At 41.5% G+C, this 20,136-nt stretch overlaps 1 protein-coding gene across 7 annotated transcripts in view; it reads right to left on the bottom strand.

Moving 5' to 3' along the window:
* The window catches only part of LOC133367599 (uncharacterized), a 360,491-nt gene that overhangs the window by 112,892 nt on the left and 227,463 nt on the right, over positions 1–20,136 (bottom strand). The gene's annotated exons all lie outside the window — the stretch shown is intronic.

The following is a 20,136-nucleotide window of genomic DNA, read 5'->3' on the forward strand; positions in this document are numbered from 1 at the left end:
CCCTGCTCAATGCAGGAATCCAAATTAAAGCACACCTGACATAAAGTGCCTGTCCAGCTGCCTCTTGAATGTTTCCAGTGTTGGAGAGCCCACCACCTCCCTAGGTGAGAACCTCAGATGTCATTACAATCATAGACCTGGTTTGTACAACATGGTAAGCTAAACTATGGCCAAACTATGATTTGCTATGACCATGCAAATATGTGGGCTTCTGGAAAGGAAGTTGCATATGCTTCATTTCTCCCTTATCTTTTTAAATCCTGTGCTGCACTGAGCTACTCCAAGGTTTGGCATAGTATGCCATCCAAACCTTGGCTACAGCTCATGATTAGTGAGGAGAGAGCTTAAGCAAGAGACCTGGTTTGGATGATATGCTATGCTAAACCTTGGCTTAGCCTGGCACAGCAGTAACAAGGATCAGGGAGGATTTAAGTGGCGTGAGTTCCTTTCTGGGAGTCCACACTGTGTGGTCACAGTAAGCCATGGTTTGGCCTACCATGTCATGCAAATCAGGCCTTGTGAGGGGCCTTGTAAGACCATCCAGTCGAACCCTCTGCTTGATCAAAACGAAGAGCTCTGTGTATCCTTTTCCAAAAGATGTTCAGTTGGTTAAGAATAAATGGTTCTTTACATTTATACTTCTCAGTTTAGTGCTCCAAGCACACCAGAGATGATAGGTGAGTGAGTTTTCTATTAATTTCAGTGGATAAGGAGCTCCACACATGGAGTGGCCCCACTAGTGAATTTCTATGAAGGAATACACTCCCTTTCCCCCCCTCTCCCATAACACTGGAACTTGTGGACATCCCATGAGGCTGAATGTTGGAAGATTCAGGATAGACTAAAGAAAGTACACACAGTGCATAGTTAAACTATGGAATTCATTCCGATAAGAGCAGTGATAACCACCAAGTTAGATGGCTTTAAAAGAGGATTAGACAAATTCATAGAGAAAAAGGCTATCACTGGCTACTAACCCTAATGGCTATGTTCTATCCCTGCTGTCATATGCAGAGTGCTTCTGAATAACACTTGCTGCTTGCAGGCTTCCATAGGCATTTGGTTGGACATGGTGAGGACAGGATGCTGGACTAGATACATCTTTGACCTAGTGCTGCAGGCTCTTCTTATGTTCTCATGCACATTATTTTTTTTATTAATAGAAATATTTATATATCACCCTGTTGCAAAACATCAGGGTAGTATACAACATAACACATTTTTTAAAAATACAAAACAATAATTCAAAATGACTGGCTACTCAAAAGGTATGTTAAACAACTGACTAGGCCTTTAGGCATAAAAAAGTCTTCAAGAGATGCCTGAAAGTCAAAAGTGAGGATACCTGCCGAATCTCTGCTGGACGCATGTTCCATAGCATGGGACCTGTGACATTAAATGCCTGACGTCTGGTTGAAGCCAGTCAGACCTCTGTAACATGGGGGACAACTAACAGCATCTTGATGATTGGGGTAGGATATAAGGGTTTAGGAGGACCTTAATGTATCCTGGACCCAAGTTGTTCAGGGCTTTGAATTTAACACCACTGCCTTGAACGTGGTCTGGTAGGATATGGGCAGCCAGTGTGAGTGTTTTAGCAGAGATGTCACATGTTGTTAGCCATCTGCCCTCATCACATGTCCATTAGAGTATCCAATCATAAAAGGAGTTACTGGATGGGGGTAAAAGTATTGATTTTATTTTTCTCCCTTTTTATCTTGCTTTTTAAAAATTAACATATATTTCCATCTACTCCAAGCTTTTGTGACTGCATAGTACAGGGGTGGGGAACGTTTTTCAAGCCCAAGGGCTGCAATCCCTCATGGGCAACCTCCCCCAGGACACATGCCAGTGGTGGGTGGGCCAGATGCAAAAGTGGGTGGAGCAATATGCAACTCTTCTTTTGTACAGGAGACTACACAAATGTCAGAGATTTTGACAAGTTCCTTTTCACACACATCAGAATGTAAGAATTGCCTTGCTGGATCAGGCCAGTGGCCCATCTAGTCCAACATCCTGTTCTCAGGATGGCCAACCGGACACCCATGGGAAGCCCACAAGCAGGACCTGAGCGCAACAGTACTCTCCCCACCTGCAGTTTCCAGCGACTGATATTCAGAGTCATGCTGCCTCCAACAATGGAAGTAGAATATAGTCATCGTGACTAATAGCTATTGATAGCCCCACAGTATAACAGTTCAAGGACACATTCGAGTCAGGCAAAAGCACTCAAGGAGGCTGGTAAGAGATGTTGTCTGGGGACAGGGGGCATGGGTTGGGGGAGAGTCCCGAGATCCACACAGAAGAACCTGGAATGCCACATTTGGCCCCCGATCCTGAGGTTCCCCACCCACAGTATACAAAAAGAAAACAAATATCAGGAAGGTGGGCTTCAAGGGGCAAAATGGCCCAGGGCCTGATGACAGGAAGAAGAGGAAAAGCTGCAAGGGCCTGCTGAGTTTTCACAGGAGTCAAGAAGCAGTCTTCAATTTTATATTTCTGTTTGACTTTTTTTCTAACAACTCATAGAACTATGGGAGGGGGAGGAACCAAAACAAATTTAATCTTTTTATTTGCTTCCTAACACTCACAGAAGGTTTTATAGTAAACAGCACAGGAGATAATGAAAGGTAAAATTTCCATCTCAAAAGGCTTGATTCATCCAAATTATTGGGACAATCGCTTAGGTTAAATATTTAGCCCAGAAGGCAGTATAAAATTTCATCAAAATCCAAGCCATGCATAAATGATCTCAACCTGCAGCATCTATTTACTCCACACAACATGCCAGTCACATTTTTCCCACAGCAGATTGGAAGTAATGATCAAACAGATAAGGATGAAGGACTGAACATGAGCTACACCACCCATATATAATTCAGTTGGAGGCAACTTTATTAATGGTGTCCTGCAACAGCTTACAGGGTGGTGGTGGTGGCTGTTTCTCAAGCAATTGAAAAATATGTGTCAGCTATTACAGAAAAGGAAGAGGAAAACAGCAAAAAAAATCTAATGAAAAACATGTGGTGTATACGAAGCAGCCAGATTTGGAGGCAGGGGATAATTTAGAAAACTTGTATGATACTTTTTGGTCAGCCATTGAAAACAAATGTGCTGCTTGGAAATGGACATTGGATGACGTTGAGGATGATGAGAGCAATAAATATGCCTCAAATGATAGATGTTCTTTTATGTGGGTTGGTATATATGCATATAAATGTTTATTTCTTCTCACATGTATAGAAATTTGATTCAGTTTGCATTTAAAAGCAACCTACCTAATTCCCACTTTGCAAAACAATACATGAACCAAAACACAGCCATCCCTCAAAACTCGCACTTCTTAGAAATTTGCAACACAGTTGTCCAGTCAAGAAATGTACACAAACATGCATATATTAAAGTGTGCATAAAAAAGAACATGCTAGTGAAATAGCATACAAAAATCCACTATATTTGGGGAAATTGCATACAAGCATGTTTATTAGGAGAAATTTGCCACTGAATTTTCATGAGGACTTTAAAAAAATCACAAACTGATATGTAAATGAGGAAAACTGAATTTAAGATTGCAAAAATGAGAAACTTGGAGCAACTGAAATGGATGGATTCACTCATGCCTACACACATGTCACCTTTTTGCGTAATGGTGTAACAGTTGAAATCAATCCTCTCTGGCCTGTGGATAAGTTAAGGGAAGAAAAGGACACACAGAAGCCAGGATTATGGGAGAACTCTTTTGGATGGCTATGCTAAGCAACTGGACAGTTCATAGCAAGGACCCACCTAAGCCCAGAGCTCATTATGACCGCAGAGTGACAGGAATCAGGAGCTTTATAGGAACTGCAGTGGAAATTATGGTTAAATATGCACTCAGTGCCTTTCCCCAAAATGTGTGCCAAAGAGTGGATGTCCCTTAATTTCATTTACACTTCTGTGAACTAATTTAGAGTAACAAACAAACCACTTTTCTCTTTGGGAGGCTTGAACTTGAGCTAAATTCAAATCCATTTAGCCCAAAGAGGTAAAGTAAAAGACACAGAGAAATATCACATTCATCTCAAGCAAGATCCCTTGAGATCCTGTTCACCTCAGGCAAGACAGGCTCAGCAAAGGTCACTATTTGGGAACTGGAATTTGACATAATTTAGCACTCCAGATAGTCCCATGTCAGACTGGAAAAGAAATGACTTTCCCCCCCTTTCCTGTCTTCTCCCGTTTAATGCAGAGCAGTAAACAAAATGCTACAAGGCACTCACATTGGCATGACAAAGTTCGAGTCAATAAGTCTTCCTTGCTGTTGCCAAGATGTAAACTGAGATCTGGTGCTTGGCATTCAAAATTAGATAACCTTCCTTGAGTAACTACGTTCACTGTATCTACAAGAACGATGAATAAATCAACAATAATTGAAGTACTAAAAGTGTCTAATTTCCAGCACAGTGCTTCAAGCAACAACTGAAATTAAAAAACTGTTAAAACGCAGCTACATACCCATACGATCTTGTCATGAATGCACTGAAGCAGAGGTTAAGAATAAAAGAATAAATATACATTCTTGGTTGAAAGCAATGTGCTTCCATAACTGGGTGGGGATGAACTGACAAAATGTCAGATCTCATATGAGTACCCATACACCTCACATACCAAGATTTTATTTGAGCATTCCTCAAGTAAACAATGTGATGGCTGTTGTGCATAGGCTGTACATAGGGCATTAGGGGCACTGATGGAAGCTCCTGCACATGGTCATTGATGCCACACTGTGTACTGAGGGTGGTTTGGGCAACGTTTATCCCATTTTTATCTTCACAAGAACCATTGGAGCCAGATTAGGTTCAGAGACATGAGTAGCCCAAGGGTACCCACCAAGCTTCATTGCTTAGCTGGGGTGTAAACTCAGGTCCTCCAGTCCTCCAATGTTCAACCCTTTTATTTTTAATATTTAATCTCTCTCTCTCTCTCTCTCTCTCTCTCTCTCTCTCTCTCTCTCTCTCTCTCTCATGACTTCCAGAGTCTTATCTGGGATAAGTGCAAGGTGCCAAAATTCACATCCAAAACTATATAAAATGGATGGCTCATTTTAGAATGTTTTTACCTGCTGAACCCGTTTCTCTTTTTATGCTGCTGTTTTATTCCTTTTATAGGATTGCTTAGTTTTGAATCATTGTAAGCTACCCCGAGTAATGCAAATTCACTGGTGGGGTATTAGTAGAGCTCATTACCTGAATCCTTTCTCAAGTAATGTCCCCTGTCCCCCCTTAATGAGATCACCTTTTGTACAGGTGCCAGGAAGCCTTTCCCCTATAACTACGTAATCCCCACTTTGTTCAGTCCTGTGGGGTATGCACTGATTGCACTGCTCTACACTACAATTTTCCCAATGCTCTGGCCCCACTGATTGCTGCAGAAGCCAGATATCTTCATCTTTAGTTGTTCCCTTGCCTCCTCCCTTTATCTCCCTGCTTTTAAGCTGTGTTTCTTGATTTTGCTCAGACTAGTCATGACCATTGTGGGAAGTGAGAGCTATCCCAGAAGGAAACTTTGCCTATTTTTAACCATATAAGAAGAGTTCCTAGCAGTAGCAGATTGCACGGTGGGGTGGCAGTGCTTCCCTAACCCCCTGAAAGCTGCATTTGTGCGGCTTATTGGGGAAGAGAGAGGTAGGGGCGAAGCATTGGTCAGCATCGTGTAAATGTATCAGCAGGGGCACCAGATTGGCAGCAGCGACTCAGCTATTGGGAGGTCAGATGAGCACTGCCACCCCAATCACGCCTTCTGCTACTGGTTCCTAGGAACCCAGGACAGAATAGGATGCAGCTAGGATAAGCATTATAGGGAAAGAGGAAATCTGAATGCCACTTGGATCTCCTGAACAGAAAGCAGAGACAAACTGATCTCTCTCTGTCCACTGCTAGCAAGTCCCTACCCCAGGTAAAAAACTTCAGGTTTTGCCTGCAGTCCTGATCCTGCCATGACTGTGCACCACTAGATCATGATGAAAACCGAAGGAACCACTTCTCTTCACTCCTCTTTCCTCCACAAAGGTAACTTCTCTCTTTCACAGATCTCACTCATCTATAGTTCTCATGAGATGTGAACCTTGATTATTTACATGCAAACTGTCCTTCTTCTTGCTCTGTTTTAGTTCCCTGCATTTCCACTGGGTTTCTAAATGCCTACCCCAGAACTTTATACAATGCAGCACTCTCCCCTCCATCTCTCCCCATCTGTATTGAAATTAAGCTCATGGTCCAGGCAACATGAGTTTAGCAAGCTTGTGTATTTGCAACAATTAACCACCTTGCTATTTTTATTTCTGTATTGCTGCTTTAAAGCACAAAGCCATTTCCATCACTGTCAGCCACTTTGTGTAAATAAATATTTCTAAGCATAATAATTGTGTGGTTCTTGCTCAAGCAAGAAAGACATGTACTGTACTGAGCAAGCGAGCAAGCAAAGCCAGTGGGGATGGCAGGCAAGCACCCTTACCACCACCATATTGAGGAAGCCCTACAGTGATGGTGTGTCACACAATCATCTCCAATAAAAATCTCCAAAATATTATCTCTGTGAACACATGTCTAGGATACAGGTTCGCATGTGTATAGACAAACAGATCTGGGCCTGATTCGCATATAACACTAAACCATGATTTGTTGTCCCACAGACTATCAAACAAAACATGGCTTGTTTCTACAAACTCTAGTTTGCTTTCCAGCTGCCTTGTCCCTTTATAGCATGTGAACATCTGGGATGGGGTAGTCAAATAAACCATGGTTAAGGAAGGTGCTGGATTCACACATAATTTATTTATTTTATTTTATTTAATTTATATACCGCCCTAAGCCCGAAGGCTCTCTGGGCGGTGTACATAAAAGATAAAACAAGCGCAGTGTAAAAATACAATAAATACAATAAATCAAAAACCAAAAACAAACAAACAAAAAAGAACCAAACAACGTCCAAAATGGAAAATAATAGTGAAATACAGTTAAAATACACTTTAAAATGCCTGGGAGTATAAAAAGATTTTCACCTGGCGCCGAAAAGATAGTAACGTCGGCGCCAGGCGCACCTCATCAGGGACACCAAATAATGCCAAACCATCATTAAGACGACAAGGTTTTTAAGCCAACAACAAACTGTGACTTCAGATCACAGACTGTAGGCAGTAAACAAACTCTAGTCAAGCCACTGGGCAGGGCTCACACATAATATTAAGCCATCATTTAATAAATCATAATTTAATAAAACATGACTTAGCATTATGTGTGGACTAAGCTGATGTCTAAGGGCCCACGCTTGGACTTTACTTTCTATTTCCTTTTAGTTTTCTGTTCAGTGTTTTTACAGCGATAAAAACTGCCTGTTTTCTTAGCCTGCAATAAAAGTTTTTAAAAGTTAAGAAGCTATGTTAGTATGCTTTTTCAAACTAGAAGAATTTGGGCACGTCAATCAGAAAAACAACAGCACAACAAAACTCAGATGGTACATTTTGAGTCAACTGCCAAAACAAATAAAATTAGGGGACCATCTCCTTCTCATATGGTATATATAGTTGCTCAAGGTGATCACACTTCCTTAATGTAAAAAGAATTTCAAAGGGAACTGTTATTTGGAAATTTATAGGCAAACAATATTGAAGATATACATCAGAGGCTAATTAAAAGCTCTGTAAAATACTCCACTGTCCACATCTGATATGGAGACATTCGTTTTTACGCTTTGATTGAAATCTTAAAGGGGAAAGAGGCTATTCCTTGGAAAAACAACTTTTAAAAAATAGCACTCAGGCATGCTGCAAGCAGGGATGATTGAACCAGAAGATTTTGTCTTATATCCCCAAACTAAACCCTGCAAAAGCAAACTGTGCAGAGTGTTTTCAATCATTATACCTCAGCGGAAAACTAAAAATCAAAAGTGGGCAAGATCTGGGAATGAGCACTAGGAGCCTTTTCCTCCCCAGCTTAAATCACACCAGTGCGCTCCCTCGTCTCTATAAAGCTCAGCCAGAGAATGTAATTCACACCTTTGTAACATTTGTGAACGACTGCTACAAATTCCCAGGTTGCAGGACTTCCTGTTAAATCAAAAGACAGATAAAGGATAGTTTTATTCACAGTTAAACAAATGGGCCTTTAAAAACACCCTGTCCATATAATCCATTTGCCTATCCTCTCCCTCTCCAACACCCCCACCCTTCCAAGTTTCTCTTTTACCTCTCAGTGCCTTCTCAGACAGATTTGTGAAGGCAAAAAAGCATTTCCTGCTCCTCACTAACCCTAAGTAATCATGTTCCCCTTCCAGTGAATCAAATATTGAAGCCACCCTCGGTGCTTCCATGAGTCCAAAATCTGCTCCACTTCATATTCCTCTTTCCTATTCACTTCAATGCGGGGTGGAGGCACCTCTGGCAGTCTGTGGGGATCCAGAGGGTGTTCCAGAGTGAGCAGGGAGAGATGAAACACTGGGTGTATCTTGAAAGAACGAGGCAGCCTCAGACGAAAAGCCACTGGATTGATCTGAACCTCCACCTCAAAGGGGCCCACCTTTTGATCTTCTAACATGGCAGTGCCCCCGTGTAGACAGGTAATGTGTGGACAGCCACACCCTGTCTCCCACACAGATTATGGGCCCCTCCTGTCGATGCTGATCTGTAGCTCTCTTATAGTCCACCTTTGCCCTCTGTAACTGTTCCTTTAACAGCTGCTGCATTGCCTGGAGCTCTTGCACAAAGTCTTCGGCTGCCAGAACAGAGGGGCTGCCATGTGGGGCAGCGAACGCTCGGGGATGGTATCCCAGGTTGGCAAAGAATGGAATCTGTTGCATGGTAGTGTGCACTGCATTGTTGTAAGAAAACTCTGCTAAAGGCAAAAAGAACACCCAGTTGTCCTGCTGGTAGTTGACATAACAGCTGAGATATTGCTCCAACGTGGCATTCACTCCCTCAGCCTGACCATTTGTCTGCGGGTGATGAGACGACGACAGTCTCAGTTTGCTCTGCAGCAGTTGCTACAAGGGGCGCCAAAACCGAGCCGTAAACTGTGTCCCTCGGTCCAAAACAAAACTGTCTGGGAGGCCGTGCAACCTGTACACGTGCTGCACATACAGTTGAGCTGTGTCTCGTGCATTTGGGAGTCCCGTGCATGGAATGAAATGAGTCATTTTAGTAAAAGCATGCACCAACAACACCACTGTTGTCTTCCCCTGTGAGGAGGGAAGGTCAGTGATGAAGTCCATAGTTACCATCTGCCAAGGACCCTGGGGGGTAGGGAGTGGTTCTAAGAGTCCTGCTGGCCATCCCGTGATGTGTTTAGCTGTGGCACAGGTGGACATCCTGGCCAACTCTCCTACCTGTATTCCTTTTAAATGGAAATACCAGGAACCTTGTACATACTAAATATGTGATGTGCCACTGAGCTATGGCATCATCTCCATATTCCTCGTGCTCTCTCTTCTTAACAGCACACACTAACCTGGATGAAACTGGACTTTATAGAACATCTGGATGATATTGAACCAATAGGAATGTTTGTGTTAATAGAAACCTGCCTCGGCTGGAATAAATGACTTTCAAGTCTCTTTCATCTCTATTGCTCTACGATTCTACACGTACTAGCATATCCTCAAAAATAATCCTATTACAGTAAATGGGATTTCCTCAAAATGAATAGATTCTGAGTTGCAACTGTGACTCACATGCAAATTAATATTCCATAAATATTGGCAGTACTGTAGCTTAATCTTGTACTGCTTAATAAGAGGCAGGAACTCCTTGTTGTTGTTATGTGCCTTCAAGTCGATTATGACTTATGGCGACCCTATGAATCAGCGACCTCCAGGAGCATCTGTCATGAACCACCCTGTTCAGATCTTGTAAGTTCAGGTCTGTGGCTTCCTTTATGGAATCAATCCATCTCTTGTTTGGCCTTCCTCTTTTTCTGCTCCCTGCTGTTTTCCCCAGCATTCTTACAGCACTTTTATTTTGTAACTCTCTTAATAGGGAAATGTTGGGTTTAGAATTATTTTTCTTGTTCTTTATCATATATTTGAATCACTCTTTCTGCTTGATATGCTTCACAATCCTCATGTCAATCATTCTTTCAGCAGACTGCGGAGCAGATAGTTGTTGCCAGTTTACAGATGGAAAGCTGAAGGATGATACATACCAAGTTATCTAATGTTATGATGCACTTACTTGCATAGAACTTGTAAGACCTAGACCCACTCTATGTGCCTGAAATAGGAATGGGTGAGAATTTCGATTCGGTTCGCATTTCAAGCAGAATTTATAAAACTCGCCATTTCTGAAACAATATGAGAACCAAAACACAGCCATCCTTTGAAATTTGCACTTATTAGAATTTTGGGATGCAGTTCGCCAACTAAACAACATTTACAAAAATGCATATATTAAGGGAAAGTATGCATAAAAATGAATATATGGGTGAAAATAACATGCAGAAAGACATGAAATGATGACAATGGCTTGCAAAAATGTGTCTGCCTACAAAAATGTGTTTATTTGGAGAAATTCACACTAAAAGGGTGGAGAATTGTCATGAGGATTTTTTAAAATAAAATTTGCAGATCACTGTAGAGAATTGAATTTAACACTGGAAAAACAAGAAACAGAAAGAACCAAAACAGACAGATCTTTCCATCCCTATCCTGAAGGTGGTCATAGTCCTATCCACTGACTTCAGGCAATTGAATACAACAGGCTTGGACTGCCATTGGTCATCTTGCCTCCCTTTGAAGACTGTGGCAGATCTGGGAGTGAAGTCAGCCTTCAGTGATAGCAAAAGCCTCTGCTACACCCATCGCATCAGGCTTGTTATTCATGAACCGACTGCAGAGGACCAATCCATAACCCTGGCTAAACAGAATTATCTGTTTTCATACTGGCAGGACAGTCTTAGTATTCTTGGGCATCTTAAAAAGAGACATATCCATCTCTGCCCTGTAGCAAAGACAGCTCCTTACTCCAAGGTCACATGATTGCACTTGAGAAACAACCCACCTCTTAAATCCACAGGTTCATAAGCCAATGTTTGACTGGTTACCTTCCTCACATCTAGACCCACTTAGCTTAAATTGAATTAGAGCCTAGGTAACACTGGCCCATGTTCACCAATACTTCAGCTGCTGTTTAACTTGGTGTCTATTTGTTAAAATTTCAATGGCTGTCCTAAAAGGCAACACTCTGGGATCAAGCTAAACAAAATAACCACCAAAAGGACAAATGAATAACAGCATGTTGTGGCTACCAAATTATTTCCCATTATGCTTTGTCTACTTATTAAAGCATGGGGAAAAGATGGCACTTATATCCAATCAATTACTTCCTTTGAAATGTGTTCATTCAATTGTTTCTTCCACAAAAGTGGAATGCAACTAAAATATTACACTTATCTGCTTTACTAGTCATTTGAACTTTGTGGATCTTTTAAAATTCCTAGATGTAGATTGCTACATGTGTCTTTTCATCATATAAATTATACAACTTGCATCTGCATTGCAGAATCTCTCTCTCCACCCCCTTCCCTGTTCAAAGATATCTGAAACCTTATCTGTTGTGTCATGTTGGATTACAAACAGCCAGTTCTATTAATTTTTGTTACCTCAGTCCTCATCTCCCGAATTGCATGAGTAAAATACGCATACTGGGCCTGATTAAGTTCTCAGTAATACCAGGTCTACACACAGCAAACATTTCAATGAAATACAAGGGTGAGGGTTTGTTTTTGTGTACATCAATGAATGTGAATATTCAGGTCATTGAGGCATATTATTAAACAGTGGTGCATAAACTCCATGGCTATGAGTGCCTTTTACCAGCTTCAGCTGATAAGACAGCTGTGGCCGTTTCTAGACTGGGATAGCCTGACCACTGTTGTCCATGCACTGGTAACCTCCAGGCTGGATTACTGTAATGCTCTGTATGTGGGGCTGTCCTTGAGGTTGGTCCGGAAGCTGCAACTGGTGCAAAATGCAGCAGCGAGACTGCTCACTGGGGCAGGGTATCACCAACATGTCACCCTGCTGCTGAAAGAATTGCACTGGCTGCCCATTTGCTACTGGGCCAAGTTCAAGGTTCTAGTTTTGGTGTACAAAGCCCTATACAGCTCGGGACAGGTCGTCTTACCCCTTATACCTGTATACCCAGTCGATCACTGCGCTCTGCAGGTGAGGGCCTCCTGCAGATACTATCGTATCAGCAGGTTCGTCTGCATAATATAGGAAATGGACCTTTTAGTGTGGCGGCACCTACCCTGTGGAATTCCCGTCCCTTAAATATTAGGCAGGAGCCATCTCTGCTATCTTTTCGGCACCTCTTGAAGACTTTCCTCTTTCAACAAGCCTTTTAATTTGAGACCTATCCCAGTCTGTGTCTGCGCTGGAATTGCTTTTAATATGTTTTCTTTAATAATGTTTTTAACCCTTTTTTAAAGATGTTTTTAACGTTGTTTTGTTTTAATGTATTTTAAGGTCTTTTTATGATGTTTTAAAGTGTTTTTTTAGCATTTCTGTTTGCTGCCCTGGGCTCCTGCTGGGAGGAAGGATGGGATATAAATCAAATAATAAATAAATAATAATAAATAAACTGGGGTCATATGGCATACAATGAACTCATAAACAAACCAGATTCATAATGTAATGAATCTAGTTTATATACCTCTTTTTAAATAATCTACTTCAATATTCTCATTCATTGGCATAAACAAACAAAAAATCCCATTAGTTGACCACATATTAAAAATGTAAATGTACTGCCTTCAAGTCAATGCTGACTTATGGTGACCGTATGAATAGGGTTTTCATGGTAAGCGGTATTCAGAGGTGGTTTACCATTGCCTTCCTCTGAGGCTGAGAGGCAGTGACTGGCCAAAGGTCACCCAGTGAGCTGCATGGCTGTGTGGGGATTTGAACCCTGGTCTCCCAGGTCGTAGTCCAGCACTCTAACCACTACACCATTCTGGCTCCCATTCACATATTAGAGTATTTGCTTATGGACTGCCTTTAAGTCGATCCCAACTTATGATGACCCTGTGAATAGGGTTTTCATGGTAAGCAGAATTCAGAGGTGGTTTTACCATTGCCTTCCTCTGAGGCTGAGAGGCAGTGACTGGCCCAAGGCCACCCAGTAAGCTTCATGGCTGTGTGAGGATTCGAACCCTGGTCTCCCAGGTAGTAGTCCAGCACTCTAACCACTACACCACACTGGCTCTCTATGAGAGTATTAGAGTACAGGAAATGTTAACAGGCCCCTTTCCAGAGGAAACAGGGCTAGTGGATCTGTACTATTTTTCACTAATTTCTTTTTTCCCCAGAGATTTTTTTTACTAAAATGTGTTTTAAATGTGGGAGCCTGATAAAGCAGGTAGGGAACAGAGACCATATCCTGTGTGGTTAGTTTCTGGGAAAGAAACTGGAGGTACACATGTGGATTGCATCCCAGAAAAATAATCATCATATTATATAATCACATCCTACAAACCTAAGAATGCTGACAAAACTACGTTAATTTACAGTATCTACATTCATACCCTTATCCTGTATATTGGACCATCCTTTAAGTATACAGTGCCTTGCAAAAGTAATCAGATCCCTAACCAATGCTCTCATATTTCTGAATTACAAATGGTATATTGCAATTTCATTCTGTATGATATTTTATTCTGAAACACTGAAACTCAAAATCAATTATTGTAAGGTGACATTGGTTTTATGTTGGGAAATGTTTGTAAGAAACATAAAAAACTGAAACATGTTGCTTGCATAAGTATTCAACCCCCACACATTAATATTTGGTAGAGCCACCTTTTGCTGTAATAACAGCTTTAAGTCTTTTGGGGTAGGTATGTACCAGCTTTGCACACAGCGTTGGAGGGATTTTGGCCCATTCTTCTTGGCAGATTCGCTCCAGGTCATTCAGGTTGGTTGGGCATCACTTGTGGACCACAATTTTCACAGAGCACTACAGATTCTCAGTAGGATTGAGATCAGGACTTTGACTGGGCCACTGTAGGACATTCACCTTTTTGTTCTTGAGCCATTCCAGTGTTGCTTTGGCCTTGTGCTTGGGATCATTGTCCTGCTGAAAAGTGAATTTCCTGCCAAGCTTCAGTTTTTTAGTGGACTAAGGCAGGTTCTCTTGCAGAATTTCCCTGTATTTTGCTCCATCCATTCTTCCTTCAATTGTAACAAGATGCCAAGTCCCTGCTGATGAGAAGCATCCCCACAGCATGATGCTGTCACCACTATACTTCACTGTAGAGATGGTGTGTCTTGAGGCATGGGCAGTGTTAGGTTTGCACCACACTTAGTGCTTTGAGTTTTGGCCAAAAAACTCTATCTTGGTCTCATCTGACCACAAAACCTTTTCCCACATGACAGCTGGGGCACTCTCATGCTTTCTGGCAAATTCCAGATGTGCTTTCAGATGGTACTTTTTGAGCAACAGCTTCTTTCTTGCCACCCTCCCATACAGGCAGAGCTCTTGATATGGTTGACTGGTGCATCATTACCCCACTCCCAGCCACTGTAGCTCCATCAAAGTGATTGTTGGCCTCTCTGTGGCTTCTCTCACAAGTCTACTTCTTGTCTGAGCACTGAATTTTTGGATAATGGATATTATTTTGTACCCTTTCCCTAATCTATGCATTTGTATTACATTATCTCTTACTTCTGTAGAATGCTCTTTGGTCTTCATTTTCCTTCAGATCCGCAGCCTGACCAATGATCCTTCAACAGTGAGGTTTTTATCCTGACAATGTGATAGCAACTTTAACGGTTCACAGGTAGAGGCCGAAGGTAGGGTAACTGTGTCCTCGATAGGGCAATTTCTTTCATCTGTGTAAACTGGGAGCTTCCACAGCACAGAGGTTGAATACTTATGCAAGCAACATGTTTCAGTTTTTTATGTTTCTTACAAACGTTTCCCAATATAAAACCAATGTCACCCTTACAATAATTGATTTTTAGTTTCAGTGTTTCAAAATAAAATATCATACAGAAAAAAATTACAATGTACCATTTGTAATTCAGAAATATGAGAGCACTGGTCAGGGGTCTGATTACTTTTGCAAGGCACTGTATATGTACAGTATATAGAGATGGAGAGCAAAGTTGTGATAAGGGAAGGTTGGGTTATGTATGTATGGATGGATGGATGGATGTATGGATGGATGGATGGATGGATGGATGGATGGATGGATGGATGGATGGATGGATGGATGGATGGATGGATGGATGGATGGATGGATGGATGGATGGATGGATGGACGGACGGACGGACGGACGGACGGATGGATGTCTGAGAGACAAAGGTATGACCAGAATAAGTTTTGAAAGGTCTGTAAGAGTACAACATACTTTACAAACATTCCCATAAGACCAAAAGGAAATCTGATTGCTTATTCTTGTTGAGGCAGTTTTACCTATGATTTGGACAGCAGTAAAAATGGTAGCAATTTGAACATTTTGAAGAAAAGCTGAAACAGTTAAGTGCTCTCTCTCTCTCTTTTTTTTTTTAAGACCCACACAGTCTAAATAAAATGTAAAATTGAGCTCAGGAAGAATCTTAATTTTTTTTTCAAGTAGCCAAGATTAATTTCAAATATTTTGAACACTCAGGCAATTATTTGCTTCCAATGGTTAATTCATTCTACTTCTTACTTACTCAATGTAAAATCAATCTGTTCTGTTTGTATGACATAAACAACAAGCAGTTTCACAGGAATGAGGCAAACCATATGTGAAGGTGTTTAAGAAAGCACAACAGGGAATACACTGTGCAAAGAAGCATCTGCATTTATTTCAATGTCAAATCACTTGAGTGTTATAAAAAATGAAAGTTTATTGTTTTTATTAAAAACAATGTTACTACGGCTGCAGTGCTTACAATTAACGCTACCTTTCCTTCAAGCTCTCAAATTCATGTGTCCGCTAAGGAAAGCAGGTGGAAATAAACCTGGTTGTTGTTGTTTTTATTAATTTGAGCCCATTTTATAAATAATTTTATACACTGCCAAATAGTATACATTTTAATGGGACTACAACATTGACACTGGATAATGCAGCCTTCCCCAACGTTGTGCTCTCTAGAGGTTGCAGGCCGCAATTCCTGTCAGCCCCAGCCAGCATGCAAGAGAAACCCAATTCAACAAAATGCAAGGAACATTGTTACGAGGAAGGTAAAACCCTGGCAATGTTTAAGCCAACTGCAGTTGGGTTAATTTTTTTCCCATCCCCATCAACTGGCAACTTGCCTTTCCTATAGCAAGGTGATGATCACTACAAGATGAAAGCAGGGGAGAGGGAAGGCAGAGAGGGCAAAGTCAAAGCCTGGGTCACTGGGCCTGCCCAAGACTTTTTGCTGCCTGAGGCAAAGGACAAGACAGTGCCCCCATTCTATTCTTTATACAAAAGCTGACTGGACTGGCAGCTGAATCTTACTTCAGCACTGGTAATGGGAGAGTATCTTCCACCACACCTGAAGGCAGCAGGCTGGTTTCAAGAGTCCAAGACAGAACCTCATAGCACACAAACTCTGTCCTCCAACAGAGGGAAATAACCTGGGTTGGGAAGCTTAGGGGGAATAGCTAAAGGGCTGTTGCCCACTAGCATCTGCCCCCTGAAGCAGCTGCCTCAGTTTGCCTAATGGTAGGGCTGGCCCTACTAGGCAGGACCCTTATCTATACCTCAAGAGTGGGCCCGAAGGTGAAGTTCTCCCTCCTGTCTGCCCTCCCTATTATCAAACAGCTCTTATGTGGTTTTTCATAACATTCAGCCAAAATGTACCTTCTCGTAACTGGAGCTCATCAGATCTAACCCTGCCCTCTGAGGTGGTAGAGAACAAATCTTTGTCCTCTTCTGTGTGGCAGCCCTTCAATTTTTAAAGAATGTTATCATCACCACCACCCCAGTCATACATATTAATGTCTAACATTTCCCCAGATTGGCTTGAAGTAAGCTTGAAATCTTTTGTAAACAGACCAGAAAATATATAGGAGAATCACACACCTGAACTGTATTTTTACCTCTTCAAACATTGAGAATGGAATTCTAATGGCAAAAGTGGAAAAGATTGTTTTGTTACTTAAAGAGTTTTCTGCAGTCATTAATGGTTTTACAGAAGAACCTCCCACACAAACACACACATGAATGGAAGAGCTTCTTCTGCTTGTGGATGGAATTGAGATCCAGCAGAGACAATTTCCACCAGTTCCCTATTACCCTGCAGCCCCCAGCGCCACATCCCACACTGTTCTGAAAGATTCCTCATTCATATGATTTTCAGGGGGCTGCAGCAGGAAGGTAGAACTGGCAGAAATCATCACTCCATCCCCTTCTTTCCTGTGAGTGGCACTGAGTCCACCTCTGGATCCAACCCACTGTTAGAAGTGCCCTTGAAGTAAGTGAGCAATAGGGGCTTGCACACACTTTTTATTAAGATTTCAGGTCTTACCCAGTTGGGTCTCTAAGCTTTATTGAAGTGTGTTAAGAATTCTTGCATTATGGAGACAAAAACTGGCAGTGATAACAAGAGCAGTGTTTTTTGGAATTGCTTAAAAAATATATCAGGAATACCCTGTCTTAAAATACATACTTCTTGGCTCCTGTATTCTAATTTTATTTTATTTTTTATTTTCACAGGCAAAGATAGAGGGGCGCCAGGATAATGAAAAATCCAAAACCATTTTCAGGGCAACTGTTAGCTGATAATTAATGCAGTACATGCATAACTTTGAAGATGGCTGGTAGTACAGTATTTTATGATAAATAGACTTTATGGGATTGTTTTAAAAGCAGGATTTTGTAAAAAGGCTATCCCAATAAATGATTTACCAGCTCCAGTAAAAGATCAAGGAAATTGCTCAGATTGCATCTCAGAGTATCTAAAACTCTCATGTTTATGGAAACCTAAAGAGCCCCTAGACCTAAAGCCCCATTAATTCTTTTTTTTTGTCCCTAATCATCTAACATAATATATTCTTTAAAAGAGGAAGGTCTGGGATCAGAGAAAGAGAACACACCTTCTGAGACAAGGTGGGAAGACAGAGAAGGGGCAAAGAAATGAAGAAGGTAAATAATAGACAGCTTAGGGCCTACCCATTTGTGGATCTTATTGCTTCTGGCAAAAGTGCCCAGAATTGCACACACCTTTTGTGCAGCAACACCACAGCTGGAACAGCCCTTTGTTATGCCTCTGCATGGTGCAGAAATTTTAGAAATGGGCCTTGGAAGGATGGGGAACACATATAGCCCAGAATTATCTACTCTGATTGTTGGTAGCTCCCTAAGGACTTTGGCAGAGATTTTTTTGGCTATCACCTGCTACCCAATCTTTTAACTGGAGATGCAAAGGATCAAACCTGGGGCTTTCCACATGCAAAGCACATGTTCTGTCACTAAGCTATGTTTTCCTCCCCAAGAAGGTACAGCTCCATACCTTCCATGACAGGGCTAGCTAACCGTCCACCTTCTGCTTCAGAAACAATGACCACATTCACAACATACATTTATTCCACTATTATTCCACTTTACACAGCCATGGCTTCCTCCAAAGAATCCTGGGAAGTGTTGTTTATGAAAGGTGCTGAGAGTTAGGAGACTCCTATTCTCACAGAGCTACAATTGCTTGAGTGGTTTAACAGTCGGTGTCTCTTCCCAGAGAACTTGCAAGTCTGTGAGGGGAATAGGGGTCTCTTAAGTCCTAACAACTCTCAGCACCCTTCACAAATTACACTTCCCAGGAATCTTTGAGGGAAGCCATGACTGTTTAAAGTGGAATAATTGTGGAATAAATGTGTGGTGTGAATGTGGCCAATGGCTCCAACTTACAAGCCAGCAAGCTGCCCAGTCAGGACAGGGTGTAGGTGCGCCACTGATTAGAGTTACCAGTTTTGGATTTGATAACAACTTGGTTGGACCCAGCAGGTGAATCCAGGGTGGGCCAGGAGTCAATGGGCATGTAGTGGGGCTTAGGGCAAAGCAGGTAAGAGAGGGTAGAGCTTGGCAGGACAGAGTGAATTGTATAATAATATCAGGCTATGAAACAATTAGAATTGCAAACTTCCCTATTAGGGACAGGAAGAAATTTGATTCAATTCTAATTTAAAGGTGAATGTACTTAGCATTTTCCGAAACAGTACAAGAACTGAAACATAGCCATCCTTTGAAATTTGTACTTCTCTCAATTTTGCAGTGCAGTTCTCCAGCCAAGCAATGTGTAAAAAAATGCATTATATTGTGGGAAATTGCTTTGTAAAAATGTGTACATTAGGTGAAACTCGCACTAAAATGCTGATGAATTTTCACAAGGTTCTTTTTAAAAAAATAATAAATCAGAAACATATGGGAATGTGGAGAACTGAACTTAAGAATGGAAAAATGAGAAAGCGAAGCTGACAGATTTGCCCATCTTGACTCCTTATTAAACCTCTGTCTCTCTTCTCATCAATTCATAATCAGATTCTGAAAGCAATTGCCTTAATCTTGATCTTAAGTGATCCACATGTGGCCAGTGGGAATTGTTTCAAATCATAACCGCCAAGGCAAGCATGCACCTCATGTTGAGTAAATCAGGCAGAAAAGGGGGCATGGCAGCATTTTGCCACTTTGAAATTTGCAAAATGGATTTTTTAAAAAAAATGCATGCCTTATTATGCAGGAGATGTCATCACATGGTCATAGTGGTCCTTTCCTCTAGGAAGTGTTTTTGCACAGAATGTTTGCTTTGAACGGATTAGGACTTCTTGTAAGATGCTCTTTCTAAGGTGGGCCAAGCACTCTGGAGTCAGGAAGAAGGAGAGAGGAAAGGCACTATGTTTTGTCTAACTGAAAACCCCAGGCAAAACTGAGGCAGGCAGAATATAAAATCAGGATTTGGCAAGAATATTGTGGTTAGAACAGCTATTCTTGCAGCTACTCTTTTAAAAAAGGTGCCCCAGGGTCTTTAATAACCACAAATGGCCAGGAACTCATTTTTATGGCTTATTCAAACGGTATCACTTCCAGCAACAGAAGAAATGAAATGTATTTTTTGATTCCAGAAATAATGAACAGCCCCGGTACTAAGTCACCACTTGTTTCAACTGTCATGTTCTCTTGGATAGTTTTGCCTTT

Source organism: Rhineura floridana, chromosome 1 (genome assembly GCF_030035675.1).
Source record: "Rhineura floridana isolate rRhiFlo1 chromosome 1, rRhiFlo1.hap2, whole genome shotgun sequence".
Lineage (NCBI taxonomy): Eukaryota > Metazoa > Chordata > Lepidosauria > Squamata > Rhineuridae > Rhineura > Rhineura floridana.